Below are 25,922 nucleotides of genomic sequence, written 5' to 3'. Positions count from 1 at the left end.
ATTTTTCTCTGCGGCCCATCAAACGTACGTTTTTGGACCTCGCCAAGGGTTACGGCATCTATTGTAGAGGTGGCTATAGGGGCGGTGGCATTCTCGGATCACTCGCCGGTGACCCTCAAGCTGCTACTTCCAGGAGGTTCCTCCAAGCAGAGCTCCTGGAGGTTGAACCGCAAATTGTTCACCTATGACGCCAATGTCACTGAACTCAGAGGGGCTATTAAAGCTTACTTGGAACTTAATGACAATGGCTCGGTGGGGGTCGACACTATATGGGATGCCTACAAGGCAGTCCTCAGCGGTAGATGTATAGCGATAGCAGCGGGCCTGAATAGAGACCGTAGAGCAAAGAGGGCGGAATTGGAGAACCGAATCAAGGAACTGGAGGGGGTTCACCAGCGTACGGGGCGGTCCAAACACGGTGGCTCCTCACACAGGCTAGGGAGCAGTTGCGAGCACTGGACCTCTACCATGCCGAATATACCCTGCTCCGCACCAAACAGCGTTATTATGAGGGTGGTAATCAAGCGGGGAGGCTTTTGGCACACGCTTTGCGAGCGGAAATGGCGGTGCGTCGGGTGGAGGAACTGCAAGACGCACAGGGGGAAATCCTGCGGCAGGATGACGACATAGCGCTCGAGTTCGAGTCCTTTTACCAAACCTTATAATCCGTGGAGTATCTGGATCCCGCGGCGTTGGGAGACTATGTTCAGGCGGCACCGGTGACTCCAATCGGGACTCACACAGCAACTGACCCGGAAGCTGACATTGGTTCAGACGAAGTCCAGAGGGCCATCCAGAGTCTCGCGGGTGGTAAAGCTCCGGGTGAAGATGGCTTCCCGGTCGAGTTTTATAAAGTAGTCGTGTCTGACCTGGCTCCTCTTCTGGCGCGACTTTTTAACTCCTTCAGTGCCACTGGGAAGCCGGCCCCCGCGATGGACATGGCGAAGTGGTGGTCATCCCCAAACCAGGGAAGGACCCCAGGGAATGTGCTTCGTACCGCCCTATATCTTTACTTAATGTTAATTTTCACCAGTATTTTGGCTTCTCGACTCGCCCCCCACATGCCGGGCATGGTGGACCCAGACCAATCGGGTTTCATCCCGGACCGCAACTGCGGGGACGGGACACGATGGCTGTGTCACTTGTTAGACAAGACGCAAAGGACGCAGACCCTGACACAACTCCTCTCAGTGGATGCCGAAAAGGTGTTTGATCGGGTCCACTGGCCTTATCTGAGCCAGGTTCTTTGCCGTTTCGGGCTGGGCGAGAGGTTCCGGAAATGGATAGGCTGTATATATCACTGCCCGCAAGCCCATATCTGAGTCAACGGAGTAGCTTCCCAGCCATTCCGGGTGCAGCGTGGTACGAGGCAGGGGTGCCCTCTTTCCCCCCTCCTCTACGCGCGCAATATAGAGCCGTTTGTGGAGAGAGTGCGCCAATTGCCTACTGTTACTGGGATCCATATGGGGGATAGAGAGCAAAGGATCTCCTTATAAGCGGACAACGTGCTCCTCTTTTTAACTCATCCGGAGGGTCCCTCCCACCTCTGCTGGCGGAGGTGGAGGCTTTTAGTGGGGTGTCGGGGTTTAAGATTAACCTGACCAAGACTCAGGCCCTCGGCCTTACCATACCGGTGGCGGAGCACATTCAGCTTTCGCGTCAGTTTCCGTTCTCTTGGGCAGACTCCGAGATCACTTATTTGGGCATTAGGGTTTTCTCCCCCACACTGAAGACTGCCCAGGTAAACTACTTATAGGCTTTAGAAATGGTGCACAGCGAGTTGAACAACTGTAGCAAACATACCCTATCATGGCTGGGTAAAATTGCTGCTGTCAAAATGATGATCTTACAGCGTCTGCTCTATATTATGCAGATGCTCCCTCTCTGCCCACCCCCCATGGTGTTGGCTCAAATGCAGAAATTGATCAATGGCTTTATTTAGGGGGGGAGGCAGCGGATGGGCTACTATCTCACCTACCTGTCACAAGACAAGGGTGGTCTTGGAATTCCCCATCTCGGGCGCTACTATGAGGCGGCGCAACTGCGCAGGATGGTTGAGTATCAAATTGAATCTGAAGAACACTGGTGCTTCATAGACAAGGGAGTGGCAGGGATGCACATATGGAAAGTTCCCTGGCTTCCTCGACGCCACCGCCCGTTGGGTGCATATCTTTCCCCACTTCTCCGTGCCACCATGAGGGCATGGGACAGGATACAGGAGAAATGCCAACTGTCCTCCGTGGTCTCTCCATTGACCCCTTTTATTGGGAACCCGGATTTCCCCCCTGCCCTGAGGAGTGACTCCTATCTGCCTTGGCAGGATACACAATGTAAACGTATTGGGGACCTCTTTGATGAGCGAGGGATCTTGGACTTCCCCAGGTTGGTAGCCCATTATGGCATCCCCAAGACAGCATACTGGCAATATTTGGCACTGGGTCACACAGCCACAGATTCACCCGCACGCGGGCCGACTCCTCACAAAATTTGAGATTTGGTATATTACCCGCACCTCCAACAAGTGCCTTCTGTCGGACATCTACGGATTTCTCGAAAGGGCAAGAATCTAGACAAAGACCCCAGCGCAGCATCGGAGGGAGGTGGAGCTGGGTCGCGAGTTCTCACCTAAGGAGTGGGCGGACACTGTACACAGGGCCCAGGCATCTTCCTTCAGCACTTCAGGGAAGGAGATGCGCCTAAAAAATGTGCACTATTGGTACTTTACCCCGGTGAGGGTGGCGAAATGGAAACCCCGAGGTAGCAGTCTCTGTTGGCGTAACTGTGGCCAGGAGGGTACCCTCTCCCATATTCTCTGGCAGTGCCCAAAGATCCAAGCCTTCTGGGAGACCAGATTACCTATCATCGACCAAATATATCACACAGAACTCCCTAGGTTCCCTAGCTATATTCTTCTGGGATTGCCCAATCCTCTCACTTACCCTCTCAGGTCCTGTAGTGGCAGGGCGATCACCTTAACACTGGGGGCGGCTAAACAGGTTCTCCTTGCTAAATGGGGTACAGTGGAGGTTCCGACTCAGTTAGACTGGCTACACAAAATATGGGACATAGTGGGTATGGAAAGAATCACTTCTGGGATCCACCGCACACTGCCTAAGTTTGATAAGACCTGGGGGTCCACGGTGGCATACCTCTCTTCCGTGTTCGTGGAGCTTACCTGCTCTCGATACCTCAGAATCCTACACGTCCCAGCAGACCAGCTGCCAGACCCAAAGGCCCCCTTACTGGCTCCCCATTCCTAGATCCCTACCGAATCTGTCATACTCTATGGGTGGAACTCTTTTCTTTCCTTTTCTGTTCTCTTCTTTTTCTCATTGTTTTTTACGAGAGTGCTCTCGTCCTTCCTCCTTTTCTATCAATAAAAGTTTGAATTTGACTGAAGGTTCCCCACCGGCCGGTGGTTGTAGGTGGGTGTACTGTACGACTTTAAAGCATACTCAATAAAAACTACTTATACCATAAAAGACTGGGGAACTGCGTTTTTATTCGTCCCTGCCCCAGTGAGACGCACGCTGCACTTTACCTTCCCCACAGGGAAGCAACGAGGACCACATTGCCCATAGCCCGTTGCGGCAGGAGCCGCACGCGTCAGAGAACTCGCGCCAGGTGGCACATATAACGAGCCTCACTCACCGCTGCGCGGGACACGTGCGGGACGTGCCTGGGCGAAGCCCGGGCCAAGGGCGGGCCTGTCTGAGCCCGTCGGAGACTGAAGGAGGCTGGGCTGGGCCACCTCTCTTGATTTTACTGTTCAGAGACTGGATAAGTATTTGGGTATTCTCCCGGCTTGATTGTAAATTGATTTATTATCTATATAATGTTTTTACAGAACCCTAAGATTTTTTGAGTCATACAGTGTTTTTTCTAGTAGGGGGACTATTCTATGTAACTATCTAGAGACAGCTGTTGTTCAAAAGAAAAAAGTTGGGAGAGGAGTACTTCTCTAAATAGTGGCTCATTTAACATATTGAGTCTATAAAGTAAGGGGGGCTCGCTTCCTTTGCAGATTTATTTTGACCGGCTTATCAAAAATGGGTAAAAGGAAATTGCCCAGTAACAATTCAGGGCAATTAGCCAGAAAGCCGAGAGATGCCAATATGACTCCGTTAAACTATCTCACTGGGGCAGTCGGTGCCATTGAAAAACAAATATTCACAGTAGAAGAGTCATTAAATATTGAATCACAAGGGTTGATACAAAATAGTAAGGCTAAAGTTTTATATAACAATGAGATTGGGGAAGTCTGTACATCAGAAAATGTGACTATAGAGCTACAAAATGGCTGCATTCAGGTTATTCGTGCTGAGATCTCCATAAATGACCCGGACACTGACTCGTTACCCCCGCCAAAAAGACCCTGTAACCCAAAAATTAATGAAATTCCTAAAAACCTGTTGCCAGTAATACATCAGGCCCCAACTGAGACTGATATGTCTAAGTCTAAAACTAAAAAACAGCAGGGGAAAGGTATTTTGCTGAATCAAAAGGTTAAAGAACCACTGCCACGAAAAAAAAATAAGGGCAACGCTTCCCCTATAAATAAAATGAAGATAATGTTAAGCCTGATTACAGAATTAACAAAGTATATTAAACAATCAATTGGTACTTTGAAAGTTAGACTGGACAAAATAAATTTAGGCCTGGAAAGAGTTATAGGGAATCAAAATAGTATTCCTCAAAACGAGGGGATGAGTAAATTGAGCACATATAATAGTTTAGCTAAACCTCAAAGCCTAAATCCAAATGTTATCCCTGTGAGAACTGACAGACAGATAGATAAGAGGGTCAGGATAAATAGAGCTATGGGACCTGCTAAACTAACTGCAACTACGCAAAGCAGTTCGTTAATAAAGGGAGGTGAACCTAGAGAGATAGGGAAAGAAAGATCAGAAGTACTGCGGGGGGAACCATCTCCACGGGATTTGCGTTTAAGAACAGGTTCTACCACTTTTAATTCACATGAATACTTACCCAAATTGCAATACCTACATTTACCTCCTGCAGCCACCCCTTTTACAGTGATTTTGGCCAATGTTCCACTACCCTCTGAAGGGGAAAACAAAACTTGTTTTTCCCTGAGGAATAAAGTTATTCATTGCTTGGGGAACAGAACAGGTCTGACTAGGGAAATGTTTAAAGCCTTTAAGATGGTTAGGTGTGTCCCATGGGTGGGAACAAGTAGGAAGGCCTTTCGAGGGGATTGCATTGTTCTCTCGTTAGGTATTCCATCACTGGTTCTGGAAATTTTTATCAGAACGGGAGATAAAAATATTAATGATACAGGTATAAAAGTCCTCCCTTTGGGTTATTTTTATCAGCCTAATATCCCTTACTGGCAGAGAGATAACTATCCCCCAATACAGCCTACTGATCATATGATCTACAACTTAGATGTGGGATTCTCCAATCTTTGGATGAGAACGATTGACTTCCTGCTAATAAAGACCGGTGTATCCTTATAGACGGTCATGTAAATCAAATCCCCCATGAATTGACTCTGATCGAAAATACTAGTGCACTGAATCAAGGCCAGAGCGAGAATATGGATAACAGGGAAGAATGATCTAGGTCAATGCTCAGAGAAACACTGGAACTAAGTACGAACAGTGATCTAAGGAGGGCTGAGAGTCCTGGGCATGCTTTGGATTGTCAGACCGTACCTATTTCCAAATTAACAGTCTCCAAGAACATTAGTGTGCTTTACTGGAAAGTAGCTGGTCTTCGAACTAAAGTGAGCGACTCTGTTTGGACTGATTTTATTTATAGATTTGATATCCTATGTTTTCAGGAGACTTGGCTGCTGGATGAAGTCTACAAAGATGGATATAAGACTTATCATACGCCAGCAACCCGGTCAATATATGGGAGACATAAGGGGGGGATTTGTGTTTATATTTCTAATCTGTTGGGGTTACAAAAAATCAAGATGATAAAATCGGCAATATTTTACCAAATTGTATTCATTCATCTGGAGTCAAAAGTAGCTGTGTTTGTAATAAAGTTCTATAATAATGCAGAAAAGGGACAATTGGGTGACATTTTAAAGTCACTTGGCGATGATCTGGGTAAAGTAGGGGTCCCCAAAGCTACCGATATATGAATACCACCTGGGGCGGTGATTTTAATGTTAGTATCCGTCCACAAGCTGGGTGTGGTGTTTGTGGCTCAGAAACAGAAGAGGATGATCATTTGACTCATTTTGAACACTCGGAAAGGGGGAAGAAGTTTAATGAAATTATGTTCTCACATGATCTGGGTTTTGCTAATATGTTGTGTACCCCAAGAGTGGATTTTGATTATACATTTATAGGCAGAGAATTTCAATCTATAATAGATTTTATAATCGTTCCAAATCGTTATGCCACTTGGATTGAAAATTTTAAAACCCACTCCAATGTTATGAGCGATCACCTGCCTCTAAGTATTAATATAGTCCTGCCAAAAGCAGGCGACCAGCTAATAAACAGCAGACTGGTCTGGACTCAAAACATTTCTTTGGCCCGCCAAAATGGATATTCCCTGCGCTGGGCCAGTAAAGATCCAGAGGAGCTGAATAAGCAAATTATTACCTAAGCTTATAATCAAATCTTGGTGTGCTTACAGGAAAGTACCTCTTACGATGATATTTTGAGGCACATTTTCCCAAATCACAATAATAATACAAAACTTGCTTAGAGTTCAAAATAAGGGAACTCGTGACTAGAAAAATGGATGGTGAGTAAATTCGATTTTCGATCTCGCTTGTATTCAGCCACCACTGCCATTTTGTGTTGCCCTCACACACGGACAGCACAATGAACGAAGTTTTTCTGCTGATCTTACTGCGACGTGTCAAATAACCTTCTGCCTCTGTTTACGAGACTGATGTCAGGGACTGGCTGAGTCCACTAATCCTCGTCTGGTTTGACTAAACCCTGTCTCAACTGTCTGTCGGTTCACACCATTCTTTCCTGACTTTATCTTATCTTCTGGCCTTCGCTATTCTCTACTTGTATTCTCTCATTTCACAACTGTCCTCCAAAGCATACAAATATGTCCTGCTACCTGCAAGTTGAGTTGTAGACACTACCACTGTTTAACTTGTGGGGAGGGGTGGCAGTAGTTGGAAGAGAGGTTTATTTGGGTTACTTGATATCTTGTTTTCAAACTTTTCTCATTGGTTATATCTTGTTTTCAAACTCTTCTCATTGGATAACCATGTATGCATTGGGAGTGTTCTTGGTGAATCTATGTGCTATAAAAGATTGTGCGCCACGGAGTAAAGTGGCAGTCTCCTAAGAACATACTGAGTGTACTTCTGGGACAACTGTACTTAGCTGCAGCTAATAAACCTGATCTTCTACGCTCAACAGAATGTCCTGTGTCTCTGTTCAACAAAGCAGGTGAACTCAGAAGATTAAGGCGTGCCCTGTGCCGCCAGGCCCATAAGGCCCTGGTTCTTCAATTGGTGCCCTCTGTGAGGCGGCTTCAGCGGTAGCGATTTTGCCTGAGGGTCGTGAGGAACCCCGCAAGAAAATTCTGGAGGAATCGCGAACCACGTCAAGCGACCCCTGTATGTCGAAGTGATCCGAAGGTCTTTTTCAGCGCGGTTTCTCCTTCCTGACGGCTGCTGACGACTGCTGCCCTGACTGCCGCCTTGCTTTAGCCCCTTTTGGAGATGTATGGTATCGCGAGACGTTAGACGGGCCTCTGTTGGTGTAAGAAGATACTTAGTTAAGTATTGGTGGGTAGCTCCCACTATTTTTGTTTTGATTTGGGTCTTTGATTCGGCTATTGCAAAAGCCGAGGGGTGAGTACGTTTGTGCTGTGTTATTTGATTTAACCCCATGATGTTTGTGAACAGTCCAGTGAAATAACGATGCCTGGTCTGAGTAAGTTTAGAAAGTTTTGTTGTTTTGGTTGTAATAGGGATTCCCGGCTGGAGGACTCTTGTCCAATTCCTCCGGTTGGAACTCCCACTTATGAGCTTTATTCTAAACATGGTGTTGGCCCCATTGCCTGTAATGAGGCATGGATCGAATACACGAAGAACGATAGTGTTCTACAGTGGCCACAGAATGGTAGCTTTGAGCCTGACATATTAGATAATTTGGAAGCAATTTTGTTTAAAAGAAAAGCCCGGCCGGCAATGTTTGACTCTTTCCGCCTCTGGCGTAAGGAAGCCAAACAGAGAGAAATTAAACAGGCAAAACGAGATAAGGAAACACAAAGTATGACGATTATACAGGCTGCCCAGCAGTTTAAAGATAATGAGATTAATCATGAAATGGAAATTTCAGAGAGACAGCATCGTATGGCGATAGATAAATGCTATTCGGTGTTGCCTATTTCCCCTTCTGATAAAAGTAAGGATCCGGAGGAAGACCCTTTGATGTCTCACTTATTGAGATTGCCTCCTCCCTATGTACAAGGTGCTAATGCACCCCCATTGCTACAACCAGTTCAGCCATTAGTTGCGCCTCCGCCTGCTCCGGCTCTTCCGCATTTGCCCCTTCCGGTAGTGCCACCCCCACCTCTTCCGCCACCGACTTCTTTGCCTCCGTTTCCTGAACATCAATCTCCTTTGCCTTCGGCTCCCCTTATAACTGTTAATTCTTCTGTTAGTTCACCTAATACCTTGTCCCCGGTTCTTATGTCTAATTCTCCTACTGTGCGCAAACAAATCACAGATACTGTCTCTGGGTTTCTGTCTCCTTTCTTTGAGACTTTGAATATGTCTCCGGCTTTTTCTCGAAGACAGTCTCGTAGTCAACTCCCAGGTTCCGACGAACGGGTGGTATTGGACTCTCTCGCTCGCAAATGGATCGAGAAGGGTCCCCAGTATAGTGTGAAAGATATCATGACAGCTTTCATCAGTGGGAGGCGCCCACGCAGAGATATGTATTTAATGTTATGTGTGACACTCTCGCTAAAGAATGGGAGGATATGGATTTGGGTTTACTTCCTCATGGTTTGTTAGATGTTCAGGCTAATTTCAATAAGGGACTCATTGTGGGTCCTAAGGTTGAGGATGCCGTAAGGACACTTGTCACTTTTAGGTCCTTATTTTCCTTACATTTTTTTTTTGATTCCGATCCTGCTGTTAGGCTGACATCCAAACATTATCCCATGAGAGAGGTTCCTCCAGTGTGGAGAGAAGCGGTTGCACAAGCAGGTGCTAATCCAGCTGTTCCCGCGCACTTCCAGCGTATATGGGTACATGTCCCCTGGAAGAGATCTGAAGTTTTGGCTCTTAAACAGTCTCTACCGGATCCCCGTAAAAACCCTGCTGGCTATTATAAGGAGTTGTCCCAGACTGTTGATGCCTGTATTATGAATTTAGCCGATATTGATATTTTGATGGGAAATGTAGTCCCACAAACATTATGGGCTCAGATTCATAGAGAGGATCACGCCCAAGCATTGGGTGGCGATTGGGCTGCTATAACTGCCGCGGATGCAGCCCAAGTGGGTGGTGCTAAGCCTGATGTTTTGATTTCAGAACTCCCTGGTAGGATTATTACTTTAATGAAAATGATGATGCCCGCCTTGCGAGTTAATTGGGATAAATTAGCTGCGTGTAAGCAGAAGAAAGATGAGAGTGTCTCTGATTTCTTCACTCGTTTTGAGGAGACGTTTATTGATCACAGTGGTCAGGATATGACTACGGAGGGTGGACAGCGATTATTTGTAGATAAATTCGTATTTAATTTGCTTCCCGAACTGTCACATAAGTTGAAAGACTCCGAGAGTTCATGGACTGTTTCTTCTTCTGCCCAGATATTGGCTACTGCTCAATATTATGAGAACAGGGATAAAGAGGAGAAAGATAAGCAAGAGAAGAAGACGAAAGAATTAAAAACGAAGGTTCTTCTGCAACAAGCTTATCCTCCTCGTTATACTCAGCACCAGTTTCAACAGCCTCCACAGTTTCAGAGGGTGTATCAAAAGCCTGAGCCCTTTATTCCGCGACCTTTATTAGGTCCTAACCAATGTGCCTATTGTAGAGAGGAAGGTCATTTTAAGAATAGCTGCCCGGTTTTATTGGATCTCTGACATATTATCGACAGACACATTATCGAACTACACAAATATCGCATCAAATATATCGACATCAAAAATATCGACATTGTATACTTATTTAAAAAACTACACTAATATCGACACTACAATATCGTAATACAATTATATCGATCACACAAAAATCGCACACATAAATATCGCAATACTAAATATCGACATGAGTAAATAAATATGACACATGTCACAAATATCGATAACCAAAATATAGACATCAATAATATCGTTTTTTTTAAATATATCGACAATTCTAATACTAATAAAACCAATACTTTAAACAACATAAAGACAATATTTTCCGAAAACATACATTTTCAAATGAGATTCTACTTAAACATAAACATAACATTTATAACGATCTCAATATTTAACAACATAATAAAAAAACACTGAAATAATTATCACATTGGCATTTCGAACACATTAAAAAAAAATTACAACACATTATAAACAATCTTTTTATATATAATTATTTAAAACTCTCCTCCTTTAAAACTAAATCTACTCTTACTTAGCATTTTCCATAAAAGGAAACCAATTAACTAAAAAAAATTCAAACCATCCAATAGAAAGGCCACATACAGAAAACAACCAATAACATTCAAGAAACAATTTAAAACCACTATATAAACGAATTAAAACAAGTCTTTTACTGTGCCTTAAACCAAAGCATTGAATGAAGAAGAAACTCTGCTAAACAGAAGAAACCTACATCCTACTACTATTCTAAAAACGTAAGTAAATATTCTTTTCTAACTAAACTGCCAAATTAAACTAAAACACTAATTTATCATTACTCAAATAAATAGCTAACTTATATATTCCATCTCTTTATGTTTCCACTACAGATATTACTCCAAACAGCTAAAGAAAATATTGAAGATTGCCAGAAAAGACTCACTAAAAAGTAAGTATACTATCAAAATACTTTATAAAATATTAATTAAATCCTACTCAAACCCCAAAACATCCTAAACCCCTAAACAAATCCATGTTCTCTTTTTTAAGTTTTAAAAAACCTGTATAAATTAACACCTATAGTCTATACCACTGGGCATGAGGGAAGGCTCTGTTTGCTTAGGGAGAGGTTGGGCTACTGCATCTTATTTATTAGGGAGGAGGGGCACATAGTAAGAGGGGTAGGGGACGGGGGTACATTGACATGTGGTGGGGGAGGGGGGGGGGTAGAGAACTGGGTGGGAAGGTTGTTCCTTCTCCTGAATAATTGGTCTTGATGATGAATGTGTGGTACTTCCGGGACAGGTGAAGGCGGGGGAATGTTTGTTGAGTTGTTGATTTGTAAAACAATAAAATACGTTTCAACAAAAAAAATATAGTCTATACCAAACAGCAATACCACCCCACTTAAAAAACTAAACCAACCAAAACAATATATGTCCTTTAACTTTCAGAGACTACATCAACTAAACAGCATTTTGTCTACAAACAACATCTTCATTAAAATACAACCAAAAACACTTGGGGCCTCATGTAGGTAGCTAAATACCGGTCGGTAACGGCCGAAATTCGGTAAATATGCCGTTACCGACCGTATTTAGACAAGTGAGATGTAGGAGGCCAAAAACCAGTTTTCGGTAAATATGAAGCGGTAAATACCGATTCATAATTACCGAATTCTAAAATACCGATTCATATTTACCGAATACATATTTACCGAATCGGTAAATATGAAGTGGTAAATATGAATCGGTAAATATGAAGTGGTAAATATGAAGTGGTAAAACTGAAAAAGACATGTAGGAAAATTCGGTAATCAAGAAATCCATGAAATTCGGTAATTAAGAGTCGGTAATTAACACTGAGTGAAAGCAGGTGGTAACCATCAACAGAGCATATAAGCAATCCCAAAATGCAACAGCGTGGACAACATGGCCGCTCTGTATGTCATTGCAAGGCGCCTACGTCTACAGGCAGCAGGTCTGAGGATATGGAGACGGGAGGAACGCATCTACAGACAGCGCATCACACTCTTCCAACTGACTGACGCAGAGATACATGAAAGGTACAGGCTACACCCCCAAACCATCATGGACCTGATAAGGGACCTGCACCCACTCCTGGACCAGCCAACAAGAAGGGCGCATGCCATACCACCACATGTGCAGGTGCTCTGCAGCCTACATCTACTGGCATCTGGCAGTTACCAGGGGGTGATAGCTGCGGTGGGCGGTGTATCCCAGAGTTGCCTGTCCCATTTCTTCAGGAAGTTCCTGGATGCCATGATGCAGAGAATGCACCACTACATCAGCTTCCCAAACACACAGGCTGAACTGCAGAAAACTAAAACTGACTTTTATCACATGGCACAGTTCCCCCATGTCATTGGCTGTATTGATGGCACACACATCCCAATCTGCCCACCAGCTGACACTGAGCACATCTACAGGAACAGAAAGTCCACCCACTCCATCAATGTGCAGGTAATCTGTGATGCAGGGAACATCATCACTGACATTGTAGCGAAGTTTCCTGGGAGCACCCACGACTCTTACATCTTCCAGAACAGTGGGATCTACACACGACTGATTGCCGGAGAATTTGGAGAGGGATACCTGCTAGGTAAGTAACAGTGACGCCCCATGAAACCTGAAAATCATAGTGTATAGAGGCATGTGACTGATGGTTCCCTTTTACTCACCTAGGCGACAGTGCATATGCCTGCCGGTCATTCATCCTCACTCCCTACCTACACCCATCAACCCAGAGTGAGAGACGATATAACGTGGCACATAAATCTACACGCAATGTGGTGGAGCGCACGTTTGGACTACTGAAAAGCAGGTTCCGCTGCCTCCACAAGAGCGGAGGCGCACGCCAGTACACACCGATCAACTGCTGCAAGATCATTGCCACTTGTGCAATGCTGCACAACCTTGCCATGAAGAGAGGTACAGAGGTGGAACTAACAGATTTTGAGGACAACGAGGATGAGTCAGGCCAGCCAGAGGGCAACGCAGCTGGAGTGCCAACTGCAATAGATGGGAGAGAGAGACGGGCAGAGATCACATGCAACTATTTCTGAGTAAGTAAGGGGACACAGCCAGTTGTGGTATGTCATGACGTAGTTTTAATGCGGCACTACGCCATTACAACAAGATCAAGCCAATCTGGCAACATAGCATATTTACAAGGGGTAAGTCCAGGGTTACGTCACCCATTGGGAATTGGCTACGCAGGGCTGCATCAATGTTTGCGCACACGCGCTGCAGTGTGGGATGGCACGGATTGAGCATCCTCACTACTGCCAACCCCAAGCCGCCTGCTGCTCCTGCGTGCTTCTGGGACGGGGGGTGTGATGCTGCTCCTGCTGCTGGAGTCGATGCTCTCCGCAGCATCCCCTGCAGCAGTTGTGGCCGCCTGACTAGTTAATAGCACCTCAAGTGCACTTGTGACCTGCACCATCCCCCGAGACACGTCGCTGCAGCAGTGTGTCAGGCCCTCCTGCATCGCCACAGAGCGCCGGCAGAGTAGAGAAGTGGCAGTTGCCAAACGGTTGAGTGCCCTGGTGTTAGTGTCCCTCCTCTGCCGTTCCCGGCGCCGTGCATCTATGTCAGCATCTAATTTGCTGCACAACTGCTGGATTGACTGGGACATGTCCCGAATGCCCGCTGCCATTTCACCCATCCCCACTGCCATTGTGCTGATGTTCTTGTCCATGTTGACAAATGTTGATTTCATGCACCGTATATGCCTCTGGACTGACATGACTGCCTTTGTTTGCAGGCGCTGTTGTTTTAACATTTTGCCCTCGAGCCCCGAGAAGACACCATGGCTGTCAATGTTTGCTGGTGGACTCTGGACACGCGACCTGCGGCGCCCTCTTGCACCCGTCTGTTCTGCCTGTGAGGTGTAGGGCACAGTGGCATGGCTCCCATCCTGGGGCATAGTAATTTGCTCAGGGCCCCTGCTGTCGTCAGACGAGGTGTCTAATGCTCGCAGCCTGGCGGCAGCACGCCTCCTCATTCTCACACATGCAGGCGGTGATGTGGCCGGTGACTCAAACATGAGTGGCGATGCTGGCTCTGGGTGAGGTGATGCTGGCTCTGGTTGAGGTGAGGCTGGCTCTGGTTGAGGTGAGGCTGGCTCTGGTTGAGGCGAGGCTGCCTGTGTTAGTGGTGCGGCTGCCTGTGGCACTGCTCCCTGGGCTGAACTTGTGCTGGCCAGAGCTGATCTGTGTGGCCGGTGTGCCCTCTCTCCTGCAGCATGTCCTGTCCTGCGCGATGTCACATCTGTGGACAGAAATGCAACATCGGCTCAGTGTACCTGAAGGGCTGCATTGCAAGCATCACAATAAAATCATGTTACACTCTCACATTGTCCTCTCCCTGCTTGTGGCTAATGTGTGTAACATGCCTTGTTGTCCTGTGCTATTTACTTCATGGTTGGGGTTTCCCTGACTACATCTCCCAGAATGCATTGCCTGTCTGCACTAACACATGGACTGGAGTGGGATACTCATTTCACAATGGGGGATGTGGGATAGGGGTAGGGGGGGCTACATTGCTGTGCATTCGTCTTACCTTGTTGGGTGGCGGCTCTGGCAGAGCTGTCGGCATCCCCAAGGCCCACGACGCTCTCTTGCTCGATTGTGGCCTCCACCAGCTCCTCCAGTTCGGTGAGGGCAGGTGCCCTGTTGGTTCCACCTCCAGTCTGGCTGGCCTCCTTCTGGATTTCCCCCATCTTCCTCTTGGTTACAATCCTCAGGTCATACCAGCGCTTTTTGAGGACCTCTATGTCCCTGTGGGTCACTCCCACAGCATTGACCTGCGCCTGGATGGCCAGCCAAATATTGCGCTTTTCTGCCTCAGGCACTTGCAGGGACTGCCTCCCAAACAGCTTCTGGTGCTGCTTCACCACCTCCTCCACCAGCACCTGGAGTTCCTTGGGGCTGAATTTCATCTTCCTCCTCCTTTCCCCTCCATCTCTCACTGTCCTCTGCGTCGACATGATGTTTTTGTGCTGCACAAACAGGCACTGGCTCCCTGCCTCTCCTCTGCACTCCAAGCCTCTCCAGAGTCTGTTAATTGTGTGCACCTGCCTGGGTGTGGCCACTTCCTGGTTGGGTGGGGTGTGGTTGCACAGGATTGGCTGTTTCATCCAGTCATGTGATTTTTTTTTCCCGATTCGGTAAATACCGATTCGGTATTTACCGATTCGGTAAATTACACTTCGGTATTTACTGATTCGGTAAATACCACCTCGGTATTTACCGATTCGGTAAATTCCGATTCTTGATTACCGAATGCTACCGATTCGGTAAATATTACCGAATTATTACCTACATATAACTTACCGATTCTTAAATACCGATTCGGTACGGTTCGGTATTTAAGAATCGGTAATTTGTATTTACCTACATGAGGCCCCAGGTAAGTATATATAAAAAAGTAGTTTGTTTCCTATTTTTATAGAAATATATAAAGTACTATTGCATATATTTTCATATACATTTTTTCCAGATTTCTAACACATCACGATGACAGAAGAAGCCCAATTTATAACTTCGCAGAAAGGAAAATTCCTATTGTGTTACATGGGTTACACATACACCCAAGAAAAGCAGACGGACCGAAAAGTGAACTGGGAGTGTTCTAAATATTATTCGAACAAATGCTACGGACGAGCAACAACAAGAGAAACAACTGTACTATATACAAGAGAGCATAACCATCCACCCAATCTCTCTGAAATAGAAGTCAGATCAACCCTCGAAAATATCAAAGAATTAAGCACTGGTTCACAAACTGCTACAAGTGTAATCCTAAAAGAACTATTACCTAGAGTGCCCAAAGAAGCAAGAGGCCAATTACCATCAATTGCTTCTATAAAAAGAACTATTGCTAGGACCAAAAAAGCAACCACGACAACTATACCATCCCCTAAAACTTTTCAAGATATCATCATTCCACCAGAATTAACTATCACCCACAATAATGAACCTTTTATTTTTTTTGATAACAAAAGCACAGAAAAAAGAATCATAATGTTTGCTACTGCAAACAATATAACTAAACTCCAACAATGCCAAACATGGATGATGGATGGCACCTTTACAATATGCCCAAAACCATTCTACCAGCTTTACACAATACACGGTCAATATCACAACACTTCCATACCTTTAATTTATGCACTATTACCTAACAAACAAAACACAACATATAATGAAATGCTAGGAAAACTAAAACAAGAATCAAATGATTTTTACCCTCAAAGAATTATCATAGACTTTGAGCAAGCCATGATAAATTGCATTCTAAAACTGTACCCCCATACAGCTATCCAAGGATGTTACTTCCATCTAAACCAATGTATATGGAGACATTTACAAAAATCTTCACTAGGGTGCCAATTCCGATCCGGTAAAAAAATTCCCCGTCAGACTCGTATCCGGATTTTTTTCCGTCCGAATCGTCAAAGTAGCGTACAAACTGCCAAGTACGATTCGAACGGAAAAAAGTCCATACGAATCGCATTGGGAAGATTTCCCCACACGTCCTCGGGTCGGGAAAAGTCACCGACACGTCCCCGGTCGAAAAACCCACCGTGCGGAAAAATTAAGTCCGACAGCGCAAGTACGATCCCTCCAGTCCTCCCCATTTCACAACCGTACGCAAAAAACACCGTCCGAACCGAACTCCCATAGCAACCATGGAGACATGTGCCCGCATACGCGCCGAACACCCCACCACCCCCCCGCCCGCGTATGTACGCACCGAACCCCCACCCCAGCAGTGCATGTACGCCCCGAACCCCCACCCGTGTATGTACGCCCCGAACCCCCACCCGTGTATGTACGGACCGTACCCACACCCGTGGAAGTATGGCCCGTACCCCCACCCCAGCAGTGTATGTACGCCCCGAACCCCCACCCCAGCAGTGTATGTATGCCCCGAACCCCCACCCGTGTATGTACGCACCGAACCCCCCCAGCCGTGTATGTACGCACCGAACCCCCACCCCACCCGTGTATGTACGCCCCGAACCCCCACCCGTGTATGTACGCACCGAACCCCCCCCAGCCGTGTATGTACGCACCGAACCCCCACCCCACCCGTGTATGTACGCCCCGAACCCCCACCCGTGTATGTACGCACCGTACCCCCCCAGCAGTGTATGTACGCACCGAACCCCCACCCCAGCAGTGTATGTACGCACCGAACCACCACCCGTGTATGTACGCACCGAACCCCCACCCGTGTATGTACGGACCGTACCCACACCCGTGGAAGTACGGCCCGTACCCCCACCCCAGCAGTGTATGTACGCCCCGAACCCCCACCCGTGTATGTACGCACCGAACCCCCACCCGTGTATGTACGCACCGAACCCCCACCCAGCAGTGTATGTACGCACCAAACCACCACCCGTGTATGTACGCACCGAACCCCCACCTCAGCAGTGTATGTACGCACCGAACCACCACCCGTGTATGTACGGACCGTACCCACACCCATGGAAGTACGGCCCGTACCCCCACCCCAGCAGTGTATGTACGCCCCGAACCCCCACCCCAGCAGTGTATGTACGCCCCGAACCCCCACCCGTGTATGTACGCATCGAACCCCCACCCATGTATGTACGCACCGAACCCCCCCCAGCCATGTATGTACGCCTGAACCCCCACCCGTGTATGTACGGACCGTACCCACACCCGTGGAAGTATGGCCCGTACCCCCACCCCAGCAGTGTATGTACGCCCCGAACCCCCACCCCAGCAGTGTATGTACGCCCCGAACCCCCACCTGTGTATGTACGCACCGAACCCCCCCAGCCGTGTATGTACGCACCGAACCCCCACCCCACCCGTGTATGTACGCCCCAAACCCCCACCCGTGTATGTAAGCACCGAACCCCCCCCAGCCGAGTATGTACGCACCGAACCCCCACCCCACCCGTGTATGTACGCACCCAACCACCACCCGTGTATGTACGCACCGAACCCCCACCCCACCCGTGTATGTACGCACCTAACCCCCAGCCGTGTATGTACGCACCTAACCCCTAGCCGTGTATGTACGCAACGAACCACCACCCGTGGAAGTACGGCCGTACCCACACCCCACCAGGGAATGTACGGACCGTACCCCCACCAGTGCATGTACGTACCATACTGACGCCAAAAACACACGTACTGAACCAGGACAAACCATATTTACACAAGGAGAGTCAATTAGAGTTTCCCCACACCACCAAACATACCCAACAACCCCACAAACATCACATACACTCACCTGCAACTGCCAAACTGCCAAACAGAGGCCCAAAACTCAATCACTCCTCATAACACACCCACACAAATTTCAAACACAGCCACACCCACAAATGGACCAATAAAAATGGACCACACACACAAACCATGAGCCTTTGCAACAGACCCACTGCTGCCAGAGCCCACAGACGACCCACACCACCATACTTGAACCTCACACTTGCATACCTTCACACAACCACCTACACAAACACCCCCTCATCACATTCACACACACACCTCCACTACCACACCCACACACCCACAACCATCCACACCCACACCCCCACAACCATCCACACCCACACCCCACGCCATGTCCACCACCAAGAATCCAAAGTTCACAAAGGAGGAGCTGGAGATCCTTGTCGACGAAATCCTCAGAGTCGAGCCACAGCTCTTTGGGACATTGGTCAGACAGACCAGCATATCCGAAAAAACGGCCATGTGGCAGAGGATTGTCGATTCTGTGAATGCTGTTGGGACCACCAGAAGGACCAGGCATGAGTGCCAATCCAGGTGGTACGATCTGCGGAGGACGGTCAAGAGGAAGATGACTGACAATCACAACCAGGGGAACATCACTGGAGGAGGGCCGCCCCCCAGACCGGTACAATACCATCCCTGGGAGGAGAAGGTGATGTCCACGCTGGCGGTGGAGGGACTACACAGACTACCAGGACTCCCAGACCCTGGTGAGTACACAAACAACTCACCTCACATGGGGGGGATGCCATACACAATCAATCTTGCATGCCACCCCCCCCAAGCCACCACCGGACACAACAACACTCCACAAACACACACATGCCACTAGCGCCTCCATGCCCCACGCATCAATCAGGGCCATGCCAAGTCACAGGCCACACAAAACACCAACACAACACAGGATGTGGCCGATGCTGGGAGTGGGGGCATCAAAACTAACATTGAGCAACTCACAAGCACACAACAATGCCCTCAGCCCATATGGCCCAGGGCACAGCCATACAAACTGTGTGTACCCACACAGTACTGTCTTGCCTGCAAATGGTGGCTGCCATGCAGGATGACATGGGTCTGAAGGCACAATTTGCACATAACAGCAGACAATGAAGATGCATCGCTCTGATAGAGTCTCAGCACACACCGCCACAGCAGCAGCCTACACTCAGACACACTGCCCAATGGGTGCCCGGAGAACAGGAACTAACTCACATGAACAAGCCAATGGCCATTCAAAGACCGGCTAACTGTGTGTGCCCAGGAAGCTGGCCTGAGGTGACAGAGGGTGACAAATAGAGGGAGGGAGAGGGGGAATGAGAGGGAAGGAGACAGAGGGGGACACAGGGAGACAGACAGAGGGAGGGAGTAGGGTGACAGAGGGAGACCGACAGAGGGAGGAGGGTGACAGAGGGAGGGAGGAAGGGAGACACAGGGAGACTAAATCACCCTTGGGTGGTGTGGCCATGTCCACTCGTCAGCCGGTGGACTGTGTGCATGCAGACAAGGTCTGGCAGTGCCTCAACCCCCCCCTACCGTAGATGAAGACCGGTCCATGTGTCAATCTGTGCACGAGTCCATCCGTGCTGCAGGCACAGACCTAACCACACACCCAGTATACCCACCCACTGTGTCGGTAAGAACCCTGTCACAAATGCTTCAGTCACCTACCTGCAACATCAAATTGCCTTGGCAAAACACCATTTGGCCACGTACAGTGCAACACGTAAGGCGCCTCTGCATGGCTCGCTACGCCCGCACACCACACTGCTGACTGTGTACCCAAATAGATGCATCAACTAAGATTGTGTCACACATGCGTAAAGCCCTGACAGCTGTGGCCAAGGGACATACCCATGCACAAGTGCACTGTGAGAGGAATGCAAGACAGATCCAACTACCCAGAGGAAGAGTGCCAAATCAGAAATGCATGAAACATGGATGCCACATGTAACACTGTTAACATTGTCTCTCTCACACACAGGTCAACGTCGACGATCACCCCCCAACACTGGGGGGGAAGTCTCACAGGACCAGGCTCTGCGGGATGAGGACCCCACCGCCAGCGACGACTCTCACCGCTCCGTGGATGACCCAGACCAACCTGGCCCCTCTGGTGTCCAACCACCTGCAACACCTGCGTCAGGTACAACTGTGCCAACCACCACCCCCATTCCTGCCACATCCCAGGAGACGTCCAGGAGCCCTGCCCGCACACGACCACCCAGCCAGTCTGCCCAGGAGGGACACGGTCCTCCGGGCACCCAGGAGGAGGCAGGCGGCAACGCAGATGCCATCCCTCAGGGGTCCCGGAGACCCGATGCGCCCACAACGGCAGGCCAGGTGCACGTGGGCAGGAGTGGCGGGAGTGGAGGACGGCGGAGGCGCGAACCTGACCAGGGAGCTCAGGACCCGGTAGTGTCCCAGGTCAGCAACATCCTGGATACATACCGGAGTGACACCAGGGGCATGGACCAGATTGCGTCCACCCTCAATGACATCAAGGGGACCCTCCAGGAGATGAAGACCCTGCAGGCCCAGCAACATGCCTGTCAACTGCAACACCAAGGAAGGATGGAGGATAGACAGGCTGAGCTCGTGGTGGTGCAAACCCAAATGACCGGTGTACTCCGTCGGATTGCCGACCACATGGGCAACCCTCCCTGTGGCACCAGGCGAAGGCCATTACCAGACACAGGGAGGGATCAGGAGGAGGAGGATTCATCCGACGGAGCGTGACAGACATCGTCACGGCCTGCTTCCGAGGGTCCCTGCAGGAAGGTGGGTCGTCCACGAAAAAGACTGTGAGAGTCAGCAGAACATCACCATCTCCCAGGTCACCTGGCCTGGCACCTGGCCCTCTAGCCCAATAGCAGCACATGACATCCTCTGCCACATGGACTTGCTGGTCACTGTCTGACCTATGTTGACGAAGACTGTGGCATGGACTCTGACATTTTGCTACGGCAAGGATACCAACTCCCCCAGTGAACTTTGGATTCTACACTCCCGCTGTGCACCACTTGTCATCCCCACAAACCCGTACCCCACCACAAATAAATTAATCACACTTACAAGATGATGCCGTGATTCTGCATTATTACAATACATGTGTGTGTCGTAAAGTCAAAGCATGCCTGATCTCAGAATTAACGCCAACCATCCAAACCGTGGGGTCTCAGTCTTGCCCAGGACACACATGGGTCCCAATGTATCATCTGATACAGACATGGAGTACCATACTCACCTGTGCTGGGCCCAACCAGCTGAGTGGTTCCCGCACAACTGTGGCTACAGACACATTCAGGGGAGCAACAGTCATGCGCAGAGGTCAGGGATCATGTGGAGTGACCTGGCTTGCCGCTCCCAGGTATGTCTAGACATGTGTCCCTACCATGTCCTGCATGCTTGCGTCAGGCGGATGTTGAGAATGGTGGCTAGGCCAAGGTTGGATGCATGGAGATGCCAGAATGCAGTTTTGGATCACAGTGCCACATGGTTGTGTTGGGGTTGTGTGCTGCATCATGAGTGTGGGCGTGGATCGAGAAGGTCATCCTGCAGCTGGCTGTGAATCATTCCCCCCATCCCGTTTGGACGTTGATGTGGCCTGGTTGCCCGATGCAGTAGCAGAGCTGTGCAGATGCACTCCGGATATGGACAAGTATCATGGGAGTCGTAAGGCACATGTCCGTAGACTGCAGGGTAGGATTCGACACGGATGTTGTAGTTGCCCTGGGGGATGGTCTCTCTTGCCTTGAGGTGGATGGAACTGTGCATCTTGTGCATAAGACAGTTTCCACTCCCTGACAAACCGCTAGCATCTTGTCACTCTACACATAGACACATATGCACCACCTCTGAAAACTATGCCAGACATGCCGCACGCACAGTGGCAACAGGCCACCATTGACAGGGAAGAGGCACCTTGGAGACAGAGGGACAAATTTATTAGTCATGTGTGTTGGAATGACAATGATACTCTGTCAACACATACACAGGTCATGTGGATGAACATGTGGGAGCAACACTGGCACCCCCCATTGCAACACAGATGCTGGTATTCCATTGAACTGGCACACAAGTGACGGATAACAGCTAAACACCCCCTGCTGCCACGGAGAGGCTGCTATACACCATTGAGGCCCTGATGGGGCAATCACACACCATGTCAACCCGGTGCAACCTGTATGTTTCCGAGGCCAGTGTTACACACATTGATGGCCTCATCACAATCCCCAATCCCCTGACACATGACAGTCACCAAGTCTGACCATGGCTCCAGGTGAAGCCTGCCCCATGTCATGTTCCCCATGTAGGATCCACATGTATGCAAATTGACCACACATGAACCGGAGAAGTGCACACAGACTACAAACAATTTACACACCCAAAACGCCGTGAGGCATCCCTTACCCTAAGGAGATTTCCAAACTTGCCCGTGCATGTGACGCAGAATCAGCACATGTTGCTGTGTTCATGAGGAGTAGCAGGAGCACAACAATGCCACCAGCAGACAGCATGCCCATGGACCTGTGGAAGAGAGACACACAAGGAGTCAGCCCAAAGGAGCACATCCGCAAGCATGTACTCAACACGTATCATGTTGTCAACATGACAGGTGACAATGATGACTCTCTGACAACATCCTTCCATTGCGCCATCACTCGAGTGACACTTCAATACACACCACTGACTCACTTGGCAGACATGCAGATGGACACACACATTGCAACACATGCCACACACGGCCCAATGCGTGCACACTCAGACACTGGAACTCACCACTAAGCAAAGAAGTTGCGTATGAGCCGACTCCGCATGTCCTCCACAGCCTCCTCCTCCTCCACATCACTTGCCCCGTCACCAAGGCCTTCATCCTCCACGGGTGGATGTTCCTGGTCATCTTGATCCAGTATGAGTGGAACAGCTTCCTCCACTGCCATGTTGTGCAGCATGCAGCAGACGATGATGATCTTGCACACCTTCACCGGGGCATATGGGAGTGCTCCGCCGGTCTTGTGGAGGCACCGGAATCGGCTCTTCAGAAGTCCAAACGTCCTCTCAATGACTCTCCTGGTCCGCCCATGGGCGTTGTTGTAGCGGTGCTCGGCAGCCGTGCTGGGGTTGCGGACAGGCGTCATCAGCCATGGCATGTTGGGATAGCCAGCGTCCCCTACAAGGAAACATCATGGACAGAAGTGTGTCAGCACAGGCAGTGAGATTGGAAGATGACGCCAAACACTGAACTGCCAGAGTCTACCCACCAACAATACATGCTCGCTCGTTCCGCAGCTGCTGCATCATTTCAGGCAGCCTGCTACGCCTCATGATGAAGGCATCGTGTGCTGATCCTGGAAAGCGAACACAGACATGTGAAATCACCATGTTGGACAGACACACCACAAGGGCATTAATGGAGTGATAATGTTTGCGATTCCTATACACCACCTCCTGTGCCTGTGGTGGTACCAACGCAACATGTGTCCCATCTATGGACCCAATGACATGGGGCATCCCTCCCAGGGCATAGAACTCACGCTTGACATCTGTCAACTGCTCACGAATTGGGAATTTAATGTACTCATCCAGGTGAACCAACATGGCCTCTAAGAAATCATGCAGAACACGGCTGAACATCGTCTGGGACATGCCCCCGACGTCAGCAATGGTATGTTGGAACGTACCCGTGGCAAGGAAATGTAGGGCTGCCATCACCTTCAACTTGGGTGTCAGTGCACTGGGATACCTGTGGCGCGGGAGGAGTTGTGCTTCCAGCCGGCCAGTCAACTCATCAATCAACCGTTGGCTGAATCTGTAGCGGCGTATACAGTCCCGTTCATGCAGGGCAGCCATGTCTGGCATACGTCGAGGGAGAGGCGGAGCCCTGCAGTGAAATGGAAGGAACACCGAAGAGTGAGCACTGTACAACGACATTGTCAATGCACTGAGCACATGTTACACAGCCAATACACAAATGCCACATTCTGAGTCAGGTCTGTGCCACATTTCCTGGACACGTACGCCAGTCAGGTGACACTCCTACCAAGGGACAGCCACTAACGGAGTGGGGCAAGCTCACGATGACATGGCATGAGACTAGCTGTGGGCCAGTGTAAGTGAACATGCACACGCATCACAGGATTCACAGACATCCACACATGTGCAGAAGTAGTATGCGTATGGTACAGACAGGTTGGTGGATGCGATATGCACTGGTCACATGTCATAGGAAAAGGACAGGCCACACACATTGCCTTGGAGGAGTACATGTCGAGACAGAACATACATAGAGAGCATGTGGATATGTACTTGTTTTGATACTCCGTGTAGTTGCATACATACACACCTCATGGCAGATCACATATGTGGGCTGGTGTGCGGAACAGTGTGCCATGGCCATCTACACACAGACACATGTTGGCAGCAGCAACATTGGACCACACACCTACAGCAAAATCATGGAAACACATGCCACACACATGACATGGTTGCAGCGTGCAACGCAGCCATACACATGTCATGTGTAATATTCCGTGTACCTGGCATCAGGGGACAGGTGCGGGTGTCCGTGACTGGGACATGCAAGTGACTCATGGCTCCACTAGTGTGTACGACATGCACACATGTCAAAGGAGTGCAGGGGATGTGTGGTACAATGCGCACCATCACACACGACATGTGTACACAGCTCATCGTACATATGCTTTGCCCACACCTCAGGGGTAAAGTGCCACATCACATCCTGACACACCTGTGTCACACACATGTGGTATTGCACAGACAATGCATTGGTGTCCACCCTTGGCAAAATCTGACCGCTCCATTCCTGTCTGTGTGCCGCCTGTCACCACTGACAGGTGTGAAACGCACCGTACATACGCTCTGAGTGCGTGTATAGGGTCCCTGGGCCAATATGGGCGCTGGCGTATGCGTACGCCACAGTAGTACGGACTGTACACGCGCTTGTACGGTCCGGATCACAATATGGGCGCTGGCGTATGCGTACGCCACAGTAGTACGGACTGTACACGCGCTTGTACGGTCCGGATCACAATATGGGCGCTGGCGTATGCGTACGCCACAGTAGTACGGACTGTACACACGCTTGTACGGTCCGGATCACAACATGGGCGCTGGCGTATGCGTACGCCACAGTAGTACGGACCGTACAAGCGCTTGTACGGTCCGTACTACTGTGGCGTACGCATACGCCAGCGCCCATGTTGTGATCCGGACCGTACAAGCGCGTGTACAGTCCGTACTACTGTGGCGTACGCATACGCCAGCGCCCATATTGTGATCCGGACCGTACAAGCGCGTGTACGGTCCGTATCACTGCTTGTGGGGTGCCCTAGGGCGTGGAACGCACCGTACCTGTGTGTAAATGTATGAAAACACATAGGGGACACATGAGGGACAAGTATAAGGGCCTAAATGCATGATGGTTGCCATGGAGACTGAGTTAGATTTTTGAATTTGAGCACCAGGTGCCCAGCAGAAGTCAGTTTGAAAGAATCTACATTGTTGCAAAGTGGATGTTGACTTGACATCATCATCAAAACTGAAACCATGCTAAGCCACACACTGGGGT

At 49.0% G+C, this 25,922-nt stretch overlaps 1 protein-coding gene and 1 long non-coding RNA gene across 2 annotated transcripts in view; one reads left to right on the top strand and one right to left on the bottom strand.

Moving 5' to 3' along the window:
- LOC146784224 (myoferlin-like) overlaps positions 1 to 25,922 on the bottom strand; it is a 3,625,175-nt gene that overhangs the window by 2,303,701 nt on the left and 1,295,552 nt on the right. The gene's annotated exons all lie outside the window — the stretch shown is intronic.
- LOC146784225 (uncharacterized) overlaps positions 1 to 25,922 on the top strand; it is a 137,503-nt gene that overhangs the window by 61,258 nt on the left and 50,323 nt on the right. The window contains exon 2 of the long non-coding RNA XR_014970657.1: positions 10,926 to 10,984. This is a non-coding gene — a long non-coding RNA (uncharacterized LOC146784225). The remainder of the gene's footprint in view (positions 1 to 10,925; positions 10,985 to 25,922) is intronic.

Source organism: Triturus cristatus, chromosome 11, assembly GCF_964204655.1.
Source record: "Triturus cristatus chromosome 11, aTriCri1.1, whole genome shotgun sequence".
In the NCBI taxonomy this organism is placed as follows: Eukaryota; Metazoa; Chordata; class Amphibia; order Caudata; family Salamandridae; genus Triturus; species Triturus cristatus.
Note: the sequence above shows the minus strand (reverse complement) of the source record. Positions and strands in the feature narration are given on the sequence as shown.